The sequence below is a fragment of the Somniosus microcephalus genome, chromosome 9 (assembly GCF_052327205.1).
Source record: "Somniosus microcephalus isolate GS21.2 chromosome 9, FLI_Smic_1.0, whole genome shotgun sequence".
NCBI classification, from domain to species: domain Eukaryota; kingdom Metazoa; phylum Chordata; class Chondrichthyes; order Squaliformes; family Somniosidae; genus Somniosus; species Somniosus microcephalus.
The window spans coordinates 176056127-176071834 of record NC_140995.1 but is presented as its reverse complement, the minus strand read 5'-3'; positions in this window follow the sequence as shown (position 1 = coordinate 176071834).

The following is a 15708-nucleotide window of genomic DNA, read 5'->3' as shown; positions in this document are numbered from 1 at the left end:
AGAACTAGGGGTCATAGTTTCAGAATAAGGGGTCACCCATTTAAAACGGAGATGAGGAGGAATTTCTTCTGTCAGATGGTCGTGAATCTTGGAATTCTCTACCCCAGAGAGCTGTGGAGGCGGAGTCACTGAATATATTCAAGGCGGAGATTGACAGATTTTTGAACTACAGGGGAGTCAAGGGTTATGGGGAACAGGCAGAAAAGTGGAGTTGAGGCCAAGATCAGATCAGCCATGATCTTATTGAATGACGGAGCAGGCTCGAGGGGCCGAATGGCCTACTCCTGCTCCTATTTCTTATGTTCTTATGTTGTTAACTGCTGCATCCGGGAGCTAAGTGCCTTTATATCTACCTCCTGGATCCAGGGATACTGCCTAGCCGACCCCCTGCGATTGGAGACCCACTCACGAGGACCCACTCATGGGCAGCACGGTGGCATAGTGGTTAGCACTGTTGCCTCACAGCACCAGGGACCCAGGTTCAAATCTGGCCTCGGGCGACTGTCTGTGTGGAGTTTGCACATTCTCCCTGTGTTTGCGTGGGTTTCCTCCGGGTGCTCCGGTTTCCTCCCACAGTCCAAAGATGTGCAGGTTAGGTTGATTTGGCTATGATAAATTGACCCTTAGTGTTAGGGGGATTAAATACGTGGGGTTACGGGAATAGGGTGGGATATGTGTCGGTGCAGGCTCGATGGGCCGAAATGGCCTCTATCTGCACTGTAGATTCTGTGATTCTGTGACTCTGATCGCCTTCCCGGATCCGCCCCCAACCCCCCCCCACCGATGATCCTGAGCCCGGCCATGATTCTTCTGTGGCCGGCCCCAATCTTGCTTCTCTCACACCAGCCCCCCCACCCCTGCACCCCAGTCCCTCAACGGCCCCATTCTTGCTTCTCCCCGCCCCCCGATTCTCCGGAGTCCGGCATCGGCCCCTACCCGATCCCTCCCTCCATCCTCTCTGTGGCCTAGTGCCACATGCCTACCCGCCCGCAGCCAGCCAGCCTCGCCATTTGGCTGGCTGTGGGTAGGAAGCAGAGGCATCAGATACAAATCAGGCCCTGCCGTTAAAGTCGGCCGGGCCTGCGGGTAACCCAGCCTCCCCGGTTTCCCACCCGCATCAGAGCCCCCAACCCGCCTTCCCCATGAACATCAAGCCTAAAGTTTCAGGTTGATGACCTCTCATCAAAAATTGGTTCTCGGGCCTTATCTCTGTACTCGAGGTGAGCTGCCAGAGCTGATCACATCTCCACAAGCAGCTCGCCCCACGCGAGAGACCAATTTCATGCTGCCTGCCTTGTTGTCAGCTGCTCTCTGGTAAGTCCCGGGAAGGGGAATGGGGTGGACTATTGTAGTGGGCAGGGGGTGGAGCGGGAGGTGCGATCACAACTTCGGTGAAGTCAAAGGAGCGCTCTCGCTTCTGCTCCTCCTGGAACCAAAGGAAATTTGGAAAAAAATTGTTTTTAATGAGCCGCTGTCTCATGAGATGTCCAATTTGTGAACGGGGTCCTTTAACAGTCATTAGGACCCCAATTTACATATTCAAGGGGTCTAATGTCTGTTTGAACACCTAAAAAATGGGCCCCACAAATTTGGCAGTGGGACCAATGCCTGCGTAGATTGAGTGCAGGCCGTTCCACTGCTAAATTGTTAGGATTTACGCCTGTTTTACGCCCTATCACCCCACTGGATCTCCATCCAATTTTCACATTAATTGCAGTTTTGTATTAAATTGGTGCAAGGAATCTTCTGCCTGAAACATATATGCCATTACACTGAGCAATTTAGCCAATCATATAAAATGGGACTGAATTGTATCTATAAGTTCATTTTTAAGAGGCAAGTAGAACATTTCTTCCAACAATTGTGAATCATTTTTTGCACCATTTTCTTTTGTTGGGTTCTTTGTTTTGATAATTAGCTTTTTAGGAGTCTTAGTTGCAATTATTGTCCTGCTGCCTTTTTTCCAATAGCTGCAATAGTGGTACAGCAGATTTTCCCAAAATGCACAGATCCCCAACATCTGTACTTTATGGAAGAAGAAAAGAGGATAAATGGAGGGATGCTGGGCAGTTCAGGCTGCACTAGAGGCTGTCTGTACCCAACCACTAGGACGCACACACCAGAATCTACAGACAGAAGTATATATATCTGCAATGATCAGACAAACAATACCTGCAAAGACTCACTGTGAGAAAGATATGTTACATGCTCCAACCAGATCCACAGCTAAACTCTGTCACAGGCGTAGCATTGTCGGATGGCTGTAAAGGCCGCTTCCACACTGAATTTTTATGCATCAGGATTAATTCAGGCTTCCCCAGGGGACATCAGCTAAATAAGCTAATCAGCTGTCCATAGATGTGTAAAGAAAGCGACTGATGCTTTGGTTGCTCAAGAAAGCAATTTCATTTCATTCCCCATTAGATAGGAATGCACAGCACGGAAACAGGCCATTCGGTCCAACCAGTTATGCTCCACTCGAGCCTCCTCCCGTCATCTAACTCTATCAGCATAGCCCTCTGTTCCCTTCTCCCTCATATGCTTACCTAGTGTTTGCAACCATTTCAGCCAGAAGTGCCGAGTGGATGATCCATAACGGCCTCCTCCTGAGGTCCCCACCACCACAGAAGCCAGTCTTCAGCCAATTCGATTCACTCCATGTGATATCAAGAAAGGGCAGAGTGCACAGGATACCGCAAAGGCTCTGGGCCCCGACAACATCCCAGCTGTCGTGCTGAAGACTTATGCTCCAGAACTAGCCCCACCTCTAGCCAAACTGTTCCAGTACAGCTATAACACTGGCATCTATCCGACAATGTGGAAAACTGCCCAGGTATGTCCTGTCCACAAAAAGCAAGACAAATCTAATCCAGCCAATTACCGCCCCATCAGTCTACTCTCAATCATCAGCAAAATGATGGAAGGAGTCATCAACAGTGCTATCAAGCGGCACTTACTCATCAATAACCTGCTCACTGATGCCCAGTTTGGGTTATGCCAGGACCACTCGGCTTCAGACCACGTTACAGCCTTGGCCCAAACATGGACAAAAGAGCTAAATTCCGGAGGTGAGGTGAGAGTGACTGCCCTTGACATCAAGGCAGCATTTGACCGAGTGTGGCATCAAGGAGCCCTTGTAAAATTGAGGTCAATGGGAATCGGGGGGAAAACTCTCCATTGGCTGGAGTCATACCTAGCACAAAGGAAGATGGTTGTGGTGGTTGGAGGTCAATCATCACAGCCCCAGGACATTGCTGCTGGAGTTCCTCAGGGCAGTGTTCTAGGCCCAACCATCTTCAGCTGCTTCATCAATGACCTTCCCTCCATCATAAGGTCAGAAGTAGGGATGTTCGCTGATGACTGCACAGTGTTCAGTGCCATTCCTAACTCCTCAGATAATGAAGCAGTCCATGCCCACATGCAGCAAGACCTGGACCACAGTCAGGCTTGGGCTGATAATTGGCAAGTAACATTCATGCCACACAAGTGCCAGGCAATGACTATCTTCAACAAGCGAGCATCTAACAACCGCCCCATGGCATTCAATGGCATTAGCATCGCCAAATTCCCCACCATCAATATCTTGGGGGTCACCATTTACCAGAAACTTAACTGGACCAGCCACATAAATACTGTGGCAACAACAGCAGGTCAGAGGCTGGGTATTCTGCAGCGAGTGTCTCACCTCCTGACTCCCCAAAGCCTTTCCACCATCTACAAGGCACAAGTAAGGAGTGTGATGGAATACTCTCCACTTGCCTGGATGAGTGCAGCTCCAACAACACTCAAGAAACTCGACACCATCCAAGACAAAGCAGCCCGTTTGATTGACACCCAATCCACCACCTTAAACATTCACCCCTTCCACCACCGGTGCACCGTGGCTGCAGTGTGTACCATCGACAAGATACACTGCAGCAACTCGCCAAGGCTTCTTCGACAGCACCTCCCAATCCCGTGACCTCTACCACCTAGAAGGACAAGGGTAGGAGGCGCATGGGAACGTCACCACCTCCAAGTTCCCCTCCAAGTCACACGCCATCCTAACTTGGAAGTATATCGCCAATCCTTCATCGTCGCTGGGTCAAAATCCTGGAACTCCCTCCCTAACAGCACTGTGGGAGTACCTTCACCATATGGACTGCAACAGTTCAAGAAGGCGGCTCACCACCACCATCTCAAAGGAAATTAGGGATGGGCAATAAATGCTGGCCTTGCCAGCGACATCCACATCCCATTAACAAATATACTTAAAAAAATAGCCTCCCCTTAAATGCATCTATACTATTCGCTTCAACCACTCCCTGTGGTAGCGAGTTGCATATTCTCACCACTTTCTGGGTAAAGAAGTTTCTTTTGCATTCCCTATTTGATTTCTGGGTGACTATCTTGTATTAATGGCATATAGTTTTTCTCTTCCCTACAAATGGAAACACTCGCTCTGTATCCACTCTATCAAAACCATTCATAATTAAAAACTTCTGTTAGGTCACTCCTCAGCCTTCTCATTTCGAGAGAAGAGACCCAGCCTGTTCATCCTTTCCTGGTATGTGTACCCTCGCATTTCTGGTATCATCCTTGTAAATCTTCTCTGCCCCCTCTCCAGTGCCTGTATGTCCTTTTTATAATATGGCGACCAGAACTGTACGCAGTACTCCAATTGTGGTCTAACCAAGGTTCGATATAGGTTTAGCATAAACTCTCTACTGTTCAATTCTAACCCTCTAGAAATAAACTCTAGAGCTTGGTTTCCTTTTTTTATGGCCTTATTAATATGCGTTGCTACTTTTAGTGATTTGTGTATTTGTACTCTAAGATCCTTTTGCTCTTCCACCCCATTCAGAGTGTTATTTTCCAAATAATATATGACCTCCTTATTTTTCTTACCAAAATATAATACCTCACATTTATCTGTGTTGAAATTCATTTGCCAATTATATGTCCATTCTGAAAGTTTATTAATGTCTTCTTGTAATTTGTTGCAGTCCTCCTCAGTATTGACTATCCTCTCCAATTTGGAAATTTAGAAATTGTGTTTTGATTCCAAAGTCTAAGTTGTTAATATAAATTGTGAACAGCAGTGGTCCCAGCATTGATCCTTGTGGGACACCAGTACCCACCTTCTGCCACTGTGAATAGCTACCCTTTACACCTACTCTTTGCTTTTTGTCTTGAAGCCAGCTAGCTATCCATTCTGCTACTTGTCCCCTGACTCCGCATTCTCTGACCTTATTCATTTGTCTATTATGTGGTACCTTATCGAAGGCCTTTTGGAAATCTAAATAAATTACATCTACTGCATTACCTTGTCTACTCTCTATGTTACCTCTTCAAATAATTCATGAACAACTTACAGCAGCATGAGAGGCTGTGCAATTTTGCAGTGTCAGGAATCCCAAAGGTCCAGGGGGTTATAGATTGCACCCATATGGCCCTATTTGCTCTGTCACACAATGCTTTTACAACAACAACAACCTGCATTTATATAGCACCTTTAACATAGTAAAACATCTCAAGGCGCTTCACAGGAGCATTATCCACACAAGAGATTGGTGAACAAAGTTAGGGCACATGGAATTGGGGGTAATGTACTAGCATGGATTGAGAATTGGTTAACAGAGAGAAAACAAAGAGTAGGGATAAACGGGTCTTTTTCAGGATGGCAGGCTGTGACTAGTGGGGTACCACAAGGTACCCAGCTATTCACAATCTATATCAATGATTTGGATGAGGGGACTAAATGTAACATTTCCAAATTTGCTGATGACACAAAGCTAGGTGGCAGTGTCAGTTGCGAAGAGGATGTGAAGAGGCTTCAAGAGGATCTTGACAGGCTCAGTGAGTAGGCAAGAACATGGCAGATGGAATATAATGTGGATAAATGTGAAGTTATCCACTTTGGTAGAAAAAACAGAAAGGCAGAGTATTTCCTAAATGGTGAAAGATTGGGGAATGCAGATGCTCAAAGGGACCTGGGTGTCCTTGTACATGAATCACTGAAAGTGAATGTGCAGGTGCAGCAAGCCATTAGGAAGGCAAATGGTATGCTAGCCTTCATTACAAGAGGATTTGAGTACAGGAGTAAAGAAGTCTTACTCCAATTATATAGGGCCTTGGTGAGACCACACCTGGAGTACTGTGTACAATTTTGGTCTCCTTACCTAAGGAAGGATATACTTGCCATAGAGGGAGTGCAACGAAGGTTCACGAGATTGATTCCTGGGATGGCGGGACTGTCGTATGAGAAGAGATTGAGTAAACTAGGCCTGTATTCTCTTGAATTCAGAAGAATGAGAGGGGATCTCATTGAAGCATACAAAATTATTACAGGGCTTGATAGGGTGGATGCTGGGAGAATGTTTTCCTTGGCTGGGGAGTCTAGAACCAGGGTCCACAGCCTCAGGATAAAGGGTAGGCCATTCAGGACTGAGATGAGAAGAAATTTCTTCACACAGAGGATGGTGAATCTTTGGAATTCTCTACACCAGAGGGCTGTGGAGGCTCAGTCATTGGGTATATTCAAAACAGAAGTTGATAGATTTTCGACTAGTAAGGGCATCAAGGGATATGGCGATAAGGCCGGTGAATGGAATTGAAGCAGAAGATCAGCCATGATCTCACTGAATGGCGGAGCAGGCTCGAAGGGCTGAATGGCCTACTCCTGCTCCTATTACTTATGTTACCAAAGAAAATTTGACACTGAGTCATGTAAGGAAATATTAGGACAGGCGACCAAAAGCTTGGTCAAAGAGATAGGTTTTAAGGAGTGTCTTAAAGGAGGAGAGAGAGGTAGAGAGATGGTGAGGTTTAAGGAGGTAATTCCAGAGCTTAGGGCCCAGGCAGCTGAAGGCATTTACATTAATAGGAAGGAAACCCACTCTTTCAATGTTCTGATGAAAGGTCATCAACCTGAAATGGTAGCTATGCTTTCCTCTCCAGAAATGCAGCCTGACCCGTTGAGTGTTTCCAACATTTTCCATTTTTATTTCAGAATTCCAGCATCTGCGATATTTTGCTTCTCTTTCTATGTTCAACTTAGTTGTGATTATCAAGTCAATACTCACTACCCAGGCATCTGTCACAATGCCTTCATTTTCAGACAGTCCACTTTCCCACAAACATTTGACCAACAAAGGCAAGTCTCAGGGTAACACCTGGGTTATCAAAGTTAATCTGGAGCCATGGCATGAAATTGGGCTATTTCAACAACAGCAACTTATATTTATATAGCGCCTTTAATGAAATAAAATGTCCCAAGGTGCTTCACAGGAGCGTTAGCAAGCAAAATTTGACACCGAGCCACATAAGGAAATATTAGGGCAGATGACTAAAAGCTTGGTCAAAGAGGTAGGTTTTAAGGAGCGTTTAAAGGAGGAAAGAGAGGTAGAGAGGCGGAGAAGGAGGGAATTCCAGAGCTTAGGGCCACTGCAGCTTAAGGCACCACCGTCAATGGTGGAGCGAATAAAATCCGGGATGCGCAAGAGGCCAGAACTGGAGGAGCGCAGAGATCTTGGAGGATTGTAGGACTGGAGGAGGTTACAGAGATAGGAAGGGGCGAGGCCATGGAGGGATTTGAAAATGAGGATGAGAATTTTAAAATCAAGGCATTGCTTAACCAGGAGCCAATGTAGGTCAGCGAGCACAGGGGTGATGGGTGATTGGGACCTGGTGCGAGTTAGGGTACAGGCCGCAGAATTTTGGATGACCTTAAATTTATGGAGGGTGGAAGATGGGAGGCCGGCCAAGAATAGTCAAGTCTAAAGGTAACATAGACATGGGTGAGGGTTTCAGCAGCTGAGGCAGGGGCAGAGTCGGTCAATATTACAGAGGTGGAAATAGGCAGTCATAGTGATGACGTGGATATGTGGTCGGAAGCTCATCTCGGGGTCAAATACGACACCAAGTTTGCGAACAGGCTGGTTTAGCCTCAGTTGCCAGGGAGAGGGATGGATTTCCAAGGACTTTAGCTGAGAATAGGTCTAATGTGGTACTGGCATCCATCATTGAGCACAGTTTTGGCATGTTGAACCAGTATTTGAGGTGCCCAACAGCCCAGCTAAAATGTCAGGTATTATTGTTGTGCACTTCACAGTACACAACTTCGGCCTACAACAGCTGTGTGGACAGAGCTGGGAGAATCTGATAAACAGAGTGGGAATGGGAATTTGGTGAGAGTGGGAATTTGGTGTAGAGGGGGAAGGAGGTGCTAAGTAATTTAAACTAAGGGGCAACAGTAAATAAGTAAATAATCCCACCAGAGGAAATAGAAAAAGTGACATCATGTTCAACACACAGAGAGGAGCGGCAGAACCTGAGGAAATTTAGATAAGTATATAGGTAAGTACCTAGATATCACTTTGTGTGTTTAGTATCCTTCGTGGTTAGTGTTAAGCTTGAGTTGGTAAGGATTTAATGGCCCACAAATTCGGGTCGGGGGCTTCCCGCGGGTGCAAGCCCCCGACCTGCACTTACCTAGCGCGCCGGCCGTTGAGCTGTGGGCCTGCGTGGGATTCCGATCCTAGGCCTGCTCCAACTGCCGGCGCGCAGTGCTGGCGTATCCCAGGGGCGCAGTTAGTTCGATGCGTCCCCTGGGATCACGTGGGCCATGGAGAGCCAATGGTAGCAGGGAAATGCCCATTCATAAAATTGACAGGAAGAGCTGTCAAAACTATAAATACTATAAGCCCCAAAACATCACTAAAACTTCAAATACATTTTTTTTAAATCACATTTTTAAAATAACTATAAATTACATAAAATAACTATTTTAAACAATAACTTAAATTTTTGAAAAAATTAATTACATTTTCTAACGGGGCTAAAAATAAACTTACCTTTCTTTAAAGTATTTAAAAATAATAAACCCGTGGAAAAAATGTTTTAATTTTAATTAATTCACCACTTACCTTGTTAAAAGCAGGCCTTGCGTCTGCTTTTTAAAAGTGTAACTCCTGGAGACTTACCCTCCCGGAGAAACCTGGAAAAAAAACGTAAGTTCCAGGCGCACGCACTGCCTCTCCGGCATACACGTTTGACCTGTGAACCCCTTCCTTTAAGGGAACGGAAGTTCCGGTTTCCCGCGCATGCGCAGTGCATGCACAAAACCGGCACTTCCGTTGGGCCTACGGGTGAGTACCCAGCGCGTACTCACCCGTGGAGACCCGAATTTCTGGGCCATTAGTGCAAGTAAGTGTAAGTCAAAGGAAAATTAAGTAAGTGATTAAATTCTAACTGCATTTAAAGACGCTAATAACTGATAAATAGCTAAGTAACTAATCACAGTAACTAATTACTAATTTATTTAACATCAAGCTAAATTCACCTATTTAATAAATCTAGGACCCAAGGGACCGATTAGTTCAAGAAATAAACTAGAGATAACTAACATAAATAAATTAATGAATTAATTAATAAAGCCATGGCAGTGCAGGCAGTATATCGGGATTGTAGTATGTGGGAGTCTGTGGACAACAAAACTGTCCCAGACTACCACATCTGCAAGAACTGTCTCTGCCTCGAGACACACCGGCTCAGAGTCTTTGAGCTGGAGTCTGAGCTGAAAACACATAAGGGAGGAGGAGGAATTACTGGATAATTTACTCCAGAGTACAATCACACACCAGAGGAAAGCGTAGGTGCAGGAAGAGGTCAGTCAGCTGGGTAAGGAGAATGTAAGAGAGGTAGTGAAGGAGGCCCGGCAGGCACTGTTCCTGTCCAACAGGTACAAAGTATTCGATGCCTGTGAGGCTAAGGAGAAAGACTGTGGGAAGGACAGCCAGAATGCCGACCAAGGCACCATGGAGCAGGAGGCTGTTTAAGGGGAGGAGCTGCAGAGTAGAAAGGTTGTAGTTATAGAGGATTCTATAATTAGAGGGATCGATAGTATTCTTTGCCGTCACGATCGAGTGTCCCAAAGGATGTGTTGCCTACCTGATGCCAGGGTAAGGGACATGTCAAAATGGCTGGAAACAAATCTGGAAAGGGAGAGGGAGGATCCAGTTGTTGTGCTCCATGTTGGAACCAACGACATAGGAAAGATTAGGGAAGAGGACCTGCTAAGGGAGTATCAGGAGTTAGGAGATAAATTGAAAGCAGGAACTCACAAGTAATAATCTCGGGATTATTACCCGAGCCATGTGCAAATTGGCATAGGGACAAACAGATTAGGAAAGTCAACACATGGCTAAAGGAGTGATGTGAGAAGGAGAGGTTCCATTTCATGGGGCACTAGCACCAGACCTGGGACAGGAAGAGGCTGTACCATTGGGTCGGGCTGCACCTGAACCAAGCTGGGACAAAGGTCTGAGAGGAAAGAATAATTAGGGCTGTAAATAAGACTTTAAACTAATAACATGGAGGGGGGCAACTGCTAGAAATTACAGAAACCTAACAATTAAAGAATCAGGAAAAGAGAGTAAAGGACAAACTAAAGGAAGGAATAAGATGAGAGAAATTGGGTACCTTTGTGCCTCTGGGGGGCGATAATGGGGCGCTAACCACTTACCGCCCAGGCACAGTGAGAATATCGCCTCCCACGATATTCGGTGGGAGGTTTGCGGCGGCGGTATGGCGTTGCACCCCGATCTCCTTCACCCCGAGATCGTGACGTCATTGCCGTGCGTAACGCCCCGGCAGCACCCCGGACCCGAACTTCGGTTTCGCCCCTTGCAGCATTGCCAGGCAAAAACACCAGCAGCTGCAGGAGGCAGTGTTCAGGATGCCAGCGCTTCGGGGGCGAAAGTTAAAGGGGAGGTTGCCAAGGTAAGTGCCTAAAATTTTTTAATTGTTTGGGTTAATTTTTTTTCCTTCTCCTGGGCTGTGATCGATCAGCTAGGCACTCTGCTGGAGTGCATGGGCTGATTGAGCCGATTCGCGGCCTCCGTCAGGGACCAGCAGACTGGTTCTGATGCAGAGCCTTAAGCTTAGGAGTAATGATCGCAATATAGTAAGCCTCAAGATTAGGATCGAGAGCGATATAAGTAGGACAAAGACTAAGGTAATAGATTGGAAAAGAGCAAATTATGAGGAAATGAGGGTGGAGCTAAAGAAGATAAACTGGGAGAAAATCTTGAAGAACAGTGGGAAATCTTTAAAAGGGTAACCAATAGGGTTCAGAGAAATGTATTCCACTAAAAGACAAAAACAAGCAAACTAATTATGGGGCACTGTGGATGAATAAAGAACAAAAGGGAAAATTGAAACTAAAGAAAAAGACATATAAGAAGTACTTAGATACTAAAGGAGAGGAGGACAAAAGGGAATATGAAGAACTTACAAGAGAAGTTAAAAAAAAAAACCATCAGGCAGGCAAAGAGAAATTATGAAATCACATTATCAAGGAATATAAAAAGAAATAATAAAGTGTTCTATGGGCACATAAATAAAAAAAGAAAAATTAAAGTAGGGATAGGGCCACTAATGGGTGAGCAAGATAAATTCACTGGTAATGACAGATAAATAGCAGAAGTATTGTATCCCAGCTTCGCCTCAGTTTTTACTAAAGAAGATAACAAAATAGGCACTTCACTAGAAGATGGGCTTAAAAAGAATATTGATACAGTCGGGATAGAAAGGGAGAAAATAATTGACAAGCTACCAAAATTAAAAGAGGATAAAACCTCAGATCTAGATGGTATGCACCCACACATACTCAAGGAAACGAGGGAGGAGATAGCAGAGGCAATAAGTTCCATAGATGAGAGTATAATGCCAGAGGACTGGCAGGCAGTGAATGCCATTCATATATACAAGCAGGGAGATAGAACACAACCTGGGAATTACAGAACAGTCAGCTTAATGTCAGTGATAGGAAAGATACTGGAATTTATACTAAAAGTGATAGAAGAGCATCCAGAGACCAAAAATATAATTTAAAAAAGCATGGATTCCGAAAGACTAAGTCATGCTTAACTAACCTGATAGAATTATTTGAAGAAGTAACAGAAAGAGTAGACAAAGGTAATGTAGTAGATGTCATATATGTAGATTTTCAAAAAGCCTTCAATAAGGTACTACATGGTAGGTTCATAATAAAGTTTAGGACATGTGGAGATAGGGGACAAATGGCTAAATGGATAGCAAATTGGCCAAAAATAGAAAGCAGAGAGCAGGGGTAAAGGGTAGTTATTCAGATTGGAGGAAGGTAGAAAGCGGTGTTCCACAAGATCAGTGCTGGGACCACTGTTATTCATAATTTACATTAATGATTTGGACTTAGGAACAAGTAACTTAATATCAACATTTTCAGATAATACCAAACTGGGGGGTATAGCTAACACTGAAGAAGAATGTAGCATAATAAAAGAAGACATTAGAAAACTTGCAGGCTGGGCAGTCAAGTGGCAAATGAATGTTAACATAGATAAATGTGAGGTGATGCACTTTGGTAGGAAAAATAGAAACATCACCTGTACCTTAGCAAGTAAGAAACTGAATGGGGTAGAAGAGCAAAGGGATCTAAGGATACAGGTGAACAAATCATTTAAAGCAGCATCGCAGGTCAGCAAAGCAATTAAAAATGCTAACAAAACACTGGCATTTATTTCTAGGGGTACAGAATTCAAAGGTAGTGAAGTCATGTTAAAATTGTATAGGACCCTGGTCAGGCTGCACTTAGCGAATACTGTACACAGTTCTGGTCTCCATACTATACTAAGGACATAGAAGCACAGGAGAAATTGCAAAAAGATTAACAAGGATGGCACCAGAACTGAGAGATTACAGCTATTGGGAAAGATTGAACAGGTTGGGGCTTTTTTCTTTAGAAAAGAGAAGACATAGAGGTGACCTGATAGCGATCTTTAGAATTATGAATGGGCTGGACAGGATAGATGTGGAGAGAAGATTTCCACTTGTAGGAGAATCCAAAACTAGGGACCATAAATACAAGATAGTTACTAATAAATCCAATAAGCAAATAAGGAGAAATTTCTTTACTCAGAGTGGTTAGAACGTGGAACTTGTTACCACAGGAAGTGGTTGAGGCAAATAGCTTAGATACTTTCAAAAGGAAACTCGACGAGTGCATGAGAGAAAAGGGAATAGAAAGATATGCTGAAAGGCTGAGCTGAGGTAGATGGAATGGGAGACTCGTGTGGAGTATAACCACCAGCACAGACTGGTTAGCCAAATGGCCTGTTTCTGTGCTGTATATTCTATGTAAAAAGGGGCAATCCCATTGAGGCCACAGAGGAGAAAGACTCACAGACACATCAGGGACAATGAAGGGGATCAGAAGGAACATGAACAGGCTGCAAAACATAACTCAAGACTGGCTGCAACAGCCATTCGCCAGGCTGTCATACAGCACACCTTTTCCTTAACTTGCAAATGTGGCCATTGCATTAACAGTGCTGACTACATCTTCTTGTTCTCTTCACAATAGGTTTTCATCTACAATGTTTTAATCTTCCAGACAACTCACAAAAATCCCATTCATGCCATCCAATGAAACGTGTTCAAAAACATTTGCAGGAATACTCTACACACAGCTTCAACGATACCAGATTTTTAAAGTCAAACTATTGTCATGTATGCAAGTGCCTAGTGTTTACTTCCATGGTGCTTCTTCTTGATGACTGTGAGTGACAAATGTGTTCTCAACGCTAGCCTTTTGCTTTATTTAGGTTCTAGGTTCATTTAGGTGGCTGGTTGCTCTACATAATTCTTGGGATTGAGGTATCCCTTTATATCTCAATAGCTTAGTCCAGAAATTGACCTGCTATAGACTGTGCCACTTCCACTACTAGGGAGCTGATGGGATGACCCAATGTGTTGATGTCCTAAGAGTTAGCACCATCATCCCCTTCCATTCAAGCCATACCCCTGCTCCTGGACAGTGCCACGCCATGGTCACTGATTGGTGTTACAGTAGATCTAATGTCACCAATAACATCAGTGAAGCTCTGGATCATGGTTTTCTATAAACAATCCCCAAGTCTGTTAAAGCTGGAAGAGATAGCCTGCTCCATTCTGGATGCCGTCTGAGCATCCATGGGAGAAGCATCCTTCAGGCATCTGGCATGGGGTGGGGAGGGGGCTCCACTGCAGATATCCCTGGAATTGCTACAATCTTATAATGAACTGCACTGTTGAGAAACCATCATTAAGGGCTTCACACATGAGGTTGGTGGATGAGTCATTCATCTTTTTCCTGCACTGATGTTGTGGAGGAGATATTTGCACTAGCCACCTCCTCCTATTTCTATTGAACTGGTTCTCTTGCTGGCCTGCAGTACTCAGTGCCAAAGATGGACTCCTTCATCTGCTTCACTTCCTTTAGAAGAATGCCGGTAGCTCCAGCAGAGAGGTAAGTCATGCAGTGGCCAATGCTACTTCTTTCAGACATATTTTCTTCCCCAGGAGCTTGCTGCATCTAAATTTTCAAAATAACTGCTGTTGCAGGGCTTTAAAACTTGTCCAACCAACAGAATTGCTCCCCATCGCAGCCTTTTCCACACCTGGAACTTGCCCACAGTATTAAAGTTTGGCTGAATTTGTATTTTGTAGGTGCAGGCACAACAATAATGATTCACTATCTAAAGATGCAGGCATAAATGAAAATATGGATGAACCATTTGTACGAATATGAATTTATATTTTATGAATATATGACTTTGGAGTGTACATCATCTGACGAGGTATTTTTTTTAAGTATTACATCAAATTGGAATCTGGTAATTGTAATGTGATTAATATTTTATATGCTAATTGACATATAATTCAAAATATTTAAAAATTGTCAGAATCTGAGGAATAATAAATTGATCCCCTCACTTATGGAATTGAAACGTGGGGCCACTTTCTGTTCAATAGCAGTTAGTTTTATTGGTGAAACATTTCCATCTTTTCCCTTTCTTCTTCAATCTATCTTATTGCGGCCATCCTTTTAAAGGCATCAAGGTAGTTTCTGTATCCCTCTTAATTCTGTAAAATGTTTAATTATTTTTAAGCTGTCTCAGCTGATGCATATTTATGGCCAGTTGGTATAGGTAATTTTTTTTTGAAGTCTGTAATATTCTATCCTCTTCTAATAAACTGCATTTCCAACACTTAAAGCTTCTGCTGTGTTACCTTCTGTGTTGCTTTGATTTTGCACTCCATTTTCACATATTATCTGTCAGAGCACTGTCTTAATAAAGGTCACATTTTTCATTTCCAGTTGATATGCTATTAAATTTGCATTTTATCTGTTATATCCCATTGGATGGCTTAATTACTGCGCATGAATGTAGAATATTACAGCTATGCAGTGACTATGTGGAGTTCGTGCATAGTTAGTGCCAAAATATTCCTTTAGGCCCACAAAGAATGGCCCAGCCCATTATCCTCAAGTTTTCCAAGTTGAATTTTTGCTGTGTATTAAACAACTGAATATTTTCCATCTGAACATTTTCCTTTTGAACATTAATCCATTATGTCATCTGCCAAGCCTTCTGAGAGTGACAGTTGTGTCTTCCTTGTAAACTGATGGCTAAACCTTTGAGAGTTTGGCTGTAAAAATGAAAGCTTTTAATAACTTTAGAAAAAGCAAATTTTGAAACATAATGCAGCAGAGTTCTAAACTTTGTGGATCTACCAATTGTTTTCCCAGAGAGACAGTGAAATGTCCATTAAGCACTTAAACCAGATTAAGAAGAAATTTGCAGTCAACAAAGAAAGCTTATTGTTGATGGCATTGCAATATCTGAGCGATGTGGGCTGTTATAC